Here is a 6000-nt window from a genome sequence, read left to right as displayed (position 1 = left end):
TCACTGCAATGCCCCAGAGCTCCCACCTCCCTCCTGGGTGCCTCAAAGCAGAGCTGGAGAGCAGCACCGAGGCAGGAGGGTTTGTTTGCATTTACAGGGAAACCTGTTAATAAAGGAGACCAAAGGGACTGCTCTTTTCCTGGCTGTGGGAACAGATGGCTGGATAACACAGTGCAATTAATATGCAGGGAGTCCTGCCGGGGCAGGGATTCGATCGCCTGTTAGGAGAGGTTAGCACGCTCAGGCTGAGCTCTGCCACCTCCCTGGCACCTGCTGCCTGCAGGGGCTCTGTGGGGACACTGGCACAGATTGGATGGGGTCACAGATGAGAGTGTGGGCACCGGGTACAGGGCAGGATGCAGCTGGGGACTCGGGGACAGGGGCAGCTCTCTGCTTCTGCCATGCCGGGCGATGCTCTGGGAGGGTTTGTGTGAAAAACGCCAATCACTTGTTATTAAAATTGTAAAAGTTTAATAGTAATAAAATGGTTATAAAAATAGTGATACAATTAGAGTAATAATAATTTGGACAATTTGAATTAGGACAATATTAGACAATAGAGACAAGGAGTTACGGACGTCCGGATACCTTTTTCTGGGCAGCAGGAAAAGGATTAACCCTTAAAAGTTAACAAAGGATTAATCCTTAAAAGCAATAGCCTGTTGCATATTCATACACCTCATACATGATGCATAAATTCCATTCAAACACAGGATTCTGTCTGGTCAGTGTCAGCTTCTTCCTCTGAATCCTAACAGCGCCTTCGAGGCACGAAGAAGTTCATTTCTTCTGATAAGGGAGCAATACATTCTTTTTCTCTGAAAGATGTAGATGTCCTGTGGCTGCTATCTCGCTGCAAGTCCTTTCTTAAAAAAAAATTCTACATAGCATAGTTTCTATTTTAATTTTTTTTATAACCTAAACTATATTTAACACACTACTTGGGAGAATTAATACAGCGTAACTTTCTAGCACAACACATATAATATTCATTTGAATATTTGCTAAAAGCCAATCATAAAATACGTGCATTTTTCACAGTTTGCAAAAGCAAAGGATGGCTCTGGTGATGAATGACTGCTCAGAGACTCTTCCAGGTTGGATGGGCAACTGGATTGTGTTCTTTCCTCCTGGATTTGTCACCTCTGGGTGAGGAGGTGCCAAGGAGATCAGCAGGCAGGAGTTCTGGATGAGCTGAGGGTGATGGGCATCTTGCTGCAGCACAGTGTGGGTACAGAACATTTCCCAGGGCTTCTAAACCTGATAAATCCACAGGGAAGAAAAACCTCTGCCAAGGCCTAGGAGGGTTAGGGAACCCTGAGGAAGCAGGAAAGCCATCAAACACACCCCAGCACTGAGCTGGGCCTCATGACCACACGATCAAGCCCAAATCGATGGGCCAAGGTCACCCTGGGCACACGCAGGGCTGTCCCCATGCCCTGTGCCCATCCCATCCTGGGCTCTCACAGGACCGCAGTGCCCCATCCCCATCCCCTTCATACCTTTGCTTTCACCCCCCATTTTCTGCTATCTTCTGGTATTTTCTGGCATTTTCTCCCCCCTCCCCGGCTCGTTGAGGTTGTTGAGCTCCATGAAAGGCAGCTCAGCTTTGATCAGGGGCTGCTCCTGTGCCGGTCCCTCCCGCCCGGCGCCGCCACCGCTTTCTTCTGCTTCGGGAGGAGCTGCTGGAGATGTCGATCCTCGGCGCAAATCCCCGCAATTAGGCCCGTTCTGCTGCCTGCCTCGTTTGATCTCCTTTAATTATTTATCGCCTTTTTTTTCTTCCTGCTCTTTCCTAAATCCTCGCTTTCTTTCAAGTGATGATTCCCCTCCTCTCCCCCCAGCCGCGGCTGGCTCTGCCTGTTTGCCGGCAATTACCGACCCTTCTGCTCCTTCCATCTCTCTCCCCTTTTGTTCTCCGCCACATCACTCCTCGCTGCTCTCGTGGCTTCACCCTGCCCACCTGCCTGCCTGGCTGCTTTTTCTCTCTGCTTTTCTTGAATTTTTCCCCACCTGGCTGGGAAAAATTCAATATATTGCCTGTCTCCATCCCATTCCAGGTGTGGTTCTGGCTGTGTTTGCCGCCCATGCCAAGGATTCTGCACCCTGAGCTGGGTTATTCTCCATCTCCCACTGCTGTTGTCCTGGTCCACTGGTCAAACCCTGCTACAAAGCCCTGGCTGCTGGCCAAAACCAGGAAACCCCACGGGGCTCCTGTCCTTGCCATGCCAGGGTCTCCCCGTGCTGCTTTTCCATCCCTCATTTCTTTGTTTCCCAGGGCCTGATGCATTATTCAGCACTGCGGGGTGTGGGGAAGATAACGGTGCTGCAAAGGGCACGGGCTCACCCTGGCCGTGCTGGATTTGCTGTCATGGGCTGAATTTCCCCTCCAGCATTAAACCAGGAATAGTCCTGACCACGCAGGAGGTTCCTCCTAGGAGGTGACATCTGCTGTCAGCCCTGGGGGGACATGGCAGGGACAAAGGTGGGAGCAGAGGGAGGCAGCAGCGGCCCTGGCCGTGCTCCAGGGGCTGCACCTCCCAAATTTTTTAATGGAGTTTAACAGAGACCCAGGTCCAGCACATGGCCCCTTGTTTCTGTAGTGCTGACACGGATAATGGATGCAGGATGCAGGTTTTGCTCAGCAGATGTAGCAAACCACCCCAAAAACTGATGTTTAACCCTTGTGGAAAGAGGATTCTCATGCCCTGCAACCCTTTTACATCTGTGAATCCCCAGCTGGACCTGTCCCCATGGTTTGCTGCCACCTCAGCCTGTGCACAGGGATGGGGAGGAAGGTGAGGGATGGAGGGATGAAGGGCTGGTGTTGCTGACACCTCAGCCTGTGCACAGGGATGGGGAGGAAGGTGAGGGATGGAGGGCTGGTGTTGCTGGCACCCCAACTTGTGCAAAGGGATGGGGAGGAAGGTGAGGGATGGAGGGCTGGTGTTGCTGGCACCCCAACTTGTGCAAAGGGATGGGGAGGAAGGTGAGGGATGGAGGGCTGGTGTTGCTGGCAGCATTTTGATTCCTGGGTCTGTCCTTCCTCAGGAAGCAGCACCACCCTGTTGCCATCAGCTGTGGAGACATCCCCACCAGGACAGGCCTCTCCAGCCTTGGCTGCCCCCAGGAAAGCTCCCCTTAGACCCCATTTTTGGCTTCCCATCCCTGTCTCTGCAGGAACTCCCTGCCCAAATCCTGCTCTGGGGCCAAATCCCCCATGGAGTGATGGCCAGGGGCTTTTGTTGGGCCCTGCTTGGGAGCTGTGGTCACAGGGGATGCAGAGCCCAGGCAGTGCAGGGGAAACTGAGCCAGGGGTGGCACCAGGTGTCCCCAGCCAGGTGTGTTTGGTGTCCCTGGGTGACAGCCAGGGTGAATTCAGAGTGTCTTGGGAGGTTAAACCCTGGCCATGACCACACTGGGCTGTTTTGAGGTGGTTTGGGGGTAGATTTGGGAGCTTTTCCCCTTCTCTGGTTTCACCATTTCCTGTCTGCTGAGGAGGGCGAGCGCTCAGCATCACTGAAGGGAATGAAAATTAATTATGGGCTCATTAACACGGACTCATTCCCTGAGCTGCAGCACTGGGGAGTGTCCCTGTTGGGGACCCAACAGCTCCCAAATCACCACAAGCCCCCAGCCATCCCAAAGCCATCCCAAAGGGTGTTCAGGTGCTCCCAGGCAGGGCTGGGGAATCAGCTGGGAACTGGGCAGGACCGGGGGCACTGGGGGATCACTGGGGGCACTGGGGGATCACTGGGGGCACCGTGGTGAGGAGGTGAAGGGTGGGATGGAATTCAGGGTGGAATATGGGATGGGATGTGATTCAGAGTAGGGTATGAGATGGGGTACTTCGTGGAATATGGGATGAAAGGCAGAGTGGGGTTTAGGATGGGATATGGGATGGGATGAAGGGTGGGATATGGAATGGGATGGGATACAGGGAAGCAGAGCTCTGTGGAAGGATGGGGGCCTCTGAAAGGACAGGAGGGCTGTGTAAGGATGGGGGTCTCTGCAAGGATGGGGGCACTATGCAAGGATGGGGTGCTCTGAGCAGTGAGAGAGAGCTGTGGAGGGACCAAAGGGGCTGTAGAAGGACTGGGGGCTCTGTGTAAGGATGACGGGGGTCTGTGGAAGTACAGGGATCCATGGAGTGCCGGGGGCTCTGTGTAAGGACAAGGATCCGTGTTAGTACCGGGCTCTGTGTAAGTACCGGGCTCTGTGTAAAGATAACGGGCTCTGTGTAAGTACCGGGCTCTGTGTAAGTACCAGGCTCTGTGTAAGTACCGGGCTCTGTGTAAGTACCAGGCTCTGTGTAAGTACCGGGCTCTGTGTAAAGATGCCGGGGGCTCTGTGTAAGTACCGGGCTCTGTGTAAGGATGCCGGGGGCTCCGTGTAAGCACCGGGCTCTGTGTAAGTACCGGGCTCCGTGTAAGCACCGGGCTCTGTGTAAGGATGCCGGGGGCTCTGTGTAAGCACCGGGCTCTGTGTAAGCACCGGGCTCAGTGTAAGCACCGGGCTCTGTGTAAGTACCGGGCTCTGTGTAAGGATGCCGGGGGCTCTGTGTAAGTACCGGGCTCTGTGTAAGTACCGGGCTCCGTGTAAGCACCGGGCTCTGTGTAAGCCCCGGGCTCCGTGTAAGCACCGGGCTCTGTGTAAGGATGCTGGGGGCTCTGTGTAAGCCCCGGGCTCTGTGTAAGCCCCGGGCTCTGTGTAAGCACCGGGCTCTGTGTAAGTACCGGGCTCTGCGTAAGCACCGGGCTCTGCGTAAGCACCGGGCTCTGTATAAGGATGCCGGGGGCTCTGTGTAAGTACCGGGCTCTGTGTAAGGATGCCGGGGGCTCTGTGTAAGTACCGGGCTCTGTGTAAGGATGCCGGGGGCTCTGTGTAATACCGGGCTCTGTGTAAGCCCCGGGCTCTGTGTAATACCGGGCTCTGTGTAAGCACCGGGCTCTGTGTAAGGATGCCGGGCTCTGTGTAAGGATGCTGGGGGCTCTGTGTAAGTACCGGCCTCTGTGTAAGCCCCGGGCTCCGTGCAAGCCCCGCGGTCCCGGAGCAGCGCTGGCGGTGCAGGGCGCCCTCCGGCCGGCAGGCGGCGCTGCGGGCGGTGGCGGCGCGCTCCCCCGCGGCGGCGGCGCTCTGTGTCGGGCGGCTCCGTGTGCCGGAGCTGTCCAGCACTTCAGCAGGGGCCGCGCCGGGGCCGCGCCGAGGGGCCGCGGCCGGCGGGACCCCCGGCACCCCCGGCACCCCCGGCACCCACCGGCACCCACCGGCACCCACCGGCACCCCCGGCACCCCCCGCGGCCCACAGCCACCCAGCGGGGCCGGGCCCAGCGGGACGGCGGGGCGAGGTGAGGCGCGGCCGGGCCCGGGGCTGTGGGGCCGGGAAGGGAGCGCAGCGGGGCGGGGGGCGGCGGGGCCGCGCCGGGCCATGAGGGGGCTCTGGGGGGTGCAGGGGATGAGGGAGGATGGAGCCCCCCCACCCATGCGGTGGTGCTGGGCACAGGCGGGTGATGGCCCCCGTGATGGGGATTTGGGGGCGCGGTGCTGGGCGGGGGGCTGGGAATTGGGGTCTGCAAAGGGACCCCGATGGATGGAAGGGACGGGGAAGGCGTGCGGGGTATTGGGGGTGCTGGGACAGCTGGGGACCCCACGGCAGGGGTGTGCTGGGGGTGTCCCCCGTGGGGTTTGATGCTGCTGGGGGTGTGGGATGGGTGAGGAGTTGGGAGATGAGGCGCTTTTTGGGGTACAGGGGGTCCCTCCAGGGCCGGGGATGTGCCGGGGGCTCTCTGGTGCTGGGGGGGCACCCAAATCCCTCTTTCCGTGCTGGGGGAAGCCAGGATGGCACTGGGACGGTGGGTGACCCCCAGCAGTGTTTCTGGCTGGGAAGGACGGGACGGGGACGATCCCTCAGCAGATGCTGGTGCAGGTGGGACACAAGGCTGAGACGAGGTTCCCAAAGCCCCTCTCTCCTCCTGCTGCGTGGACCCCCGGGCTGTGCTG

General features: G+C 57.9%; 1 protein-coding gene across 1 annotated transcript in view; it reads left to right on the top strand.

Moving 5' to 3' along the window:
• Positions 1-5249: 5249 nt before the first annotated feature.
• SRRM3 (serine/arginine repetitive matrix 3) overlaps positions 5250-6000 on the top strand; it is a 31149-nt gene continuing 30398 nt past the window's right edge. The window contains exon 1 of the mRNA XM_058037817.1: positions 5250-5348. The gene's annotated coding sequence lies outside the window, so the exon portion shown is untranslated. The remainder of the gene's footprint in view (positions 5349-6000) is intronic.

Source organism: Melospiza georgiana, chromosome 19, assembly GCF_028018845.1.
Source record: "Melospiza georgiana isolate bMelGeo1 chromosome 19, bMelGeo1.pri, whole genome shotgun sequence".
NCBI lineage: Eukaryota > Metazoa > Chordata > Aves > Passeriformes > Passerellidae > Melospiza > Melospiza georgiana.
This window is presented reverse-complemented; position numbering and strand designations above follow the sequence as displayed.